The sequence below is a fragment of the Crocodylus porosus genome, unplaced genomic scaffold (assembly GCF_001723895.1).
Source record: "Crocodylus porosus isolate Cpor-Errol unplaced genomic scaffold, CroPor_comp1, whole genome shotgun sequence".
Taxonomy (NCBI): Eukaryota; Metazoa; Chordata; order Crocodylia; family Crocodylidae; genus Crocodylus; species Crocodylus porosus.
In genome coordinates, this window is record NW_017728948.1 from 55,553,886 (window position 1) to 55,555,978 (window position 2,093).

Sequence of the window (2,093 nt, forward strand, 5' to 3'; positions counted from 1 at the left end):
GGTCTGTAGTAGACTCCTACCGTTGTGTCCCCTGTGCCGTATTCCCCACGAATTTTTACCCAGAGGGTCTCTAGCTGTCCATGCTGGTCGCCAACATCAGCTTGCAGGGACGTGTAGCTTTCCTTCACATAGAGAGCTACGCCCCCTCCCCTTTTGTCAACACGATCCCTCCTGTACAGGGTATAGCCCTCTATACCCGTGGTCCAGTCACGGGTGGAGTCCCACCAGGTCTCCGTTATCCCTTTATGCTGATTAAGGTAAGATTAATGACTGAGTAAGGTGAGAATTAATGACTAATCAAATTAGTATCATCTTATTCTCCATAACCTGAATATGAGAAAGGTCTCTGATTTTTCCATGTATGAATACAAAGGATGGATGACACAGCAGTATTGGTCAAGCGATGGTTGAAGAGGAAATACAGCTGGGCTGCATCTGGGTTTTGTGACTGGGCTGGTGTTGAAGACGAGAGATTGAGATGATACCTTTGATATGGAGGAAATCTACTTCTACATATTAATAGCAAAGCCAATCTCACTGATGAGAAGAAAACCTATTTTACTGTTTCATTCCTAAAAGGTAATGTAACTGGTCTAGTTTAGGTCTTTGAGGACTGCTTCAATGTTGCCAGTCCCAGAAATTAAAAAATCATAGATCCTGAAAAATCATGATATTGGCTTAAAAATATAAATATTTTTCTTTCAGGTACACTGTTTTTTTGGTCTGTCTTGTTTTATGACTTCTCTGTCTAACTCAGTGTATCAGTGGCAGTTGCCCCATGATGAATTTTTGCCATTGTATAAGGTACGGTGATTTTGGCCTCAGCTGCAAGAACCGTCACAGATTGCCTCAGCTTCTCCCCACACTATTAATTATTTTTGGTTCCCACCTGCCCGTCTCCCAGCTCAGCAACTAACTACTGGGCTCCAGCTCAGTTTTTAGCTCTTGGTTCTGCATCTGTCCCGGCAGTGCACCTTAGCTCTAGGGATCTTTCTCTCTCCCAGGCCAGGTACAGTGAGGTCCTGGTCTACCTCTTCCAAGGTTTTTAGGCAGTTCCTACTCTCCAGCCCTGGTGTTGCACAAATAGGGGTGAAAGGGAGGTGAACAGAGTGACCCATTCTTTATAGATTGGCAAAGAAAAGGAGGGAGTGGAGCTGCCTTGAGTTGCTGGCTCTTTCTGATTCCCTTCTTATCTCTTCCCTTTCCCACAAGCTTCATTTATCTCCTGAGGGATGGATGGTCCTTTGAGTGACTAATACCAAACAATGACAATCAGCAGAGGAAGCTATTGCTGTGAAAAGTCGGCTTAGCAATGGCAGGAACTCTGTTTCAAGGTGTCTGGCTAATGATTTCCATCAACTCAGGGGAGTGACTTTGTTCAAAACATCATCAGTAAACATGCACTGTTTAAATGGTTCCCCTCCAGCCCTGAAATTTGTTATTACTGGCATAACTGAGGAGTGATTTTGAGATGTCCATGCCATGGCAGGATCATCTTCAGAAGTTAGGCATCTACCTTTATATCTGGGATTGAGCATGTTTGCAAGAAAATGAGGTGGAGTTAGTGCTTGATTCACTAACTTCTTTATTGCCTGCAGTTTAACTTTCTGGTTTGGTATTTCTTTCTTCAGTGTCTCTTGAAGTGCCTTCCAAATTTGAACATCATCAGCAATGCAGCAACAATCTCTACATCCCCCTTTAATTCAATGTTAGATACTTTGGGTGAGATGCTTCCATCTATTTCATCATGGTTTTCTTCACAAATTTTTATGAGACTAGGTCAGTTCTTAATAAATTGTTCAAAACAATCGACCACAGAATTCCATCGAACATCTTGAGGGAGAATTAGTTTGGATCCTCCTGCTGTCTTCAGTGAAGTTGAAGCAAAATGGTTGTTATGGAAGTATTTTGCGACTTCAGCAACATTTTCTTTCATTCTTGGAGAAGTACTTAAGTCTTTGGCTAAAAGATGCATTAAATGGGCACTGCAGCCATATGTTGTTAAGAAGCATCCTTCCGCTTCTTCTAAGTATCTTCTCATCTTTGCCACATTTGCAGCATTCTGTGACAGAATTGCACATGTGACCAGTTGA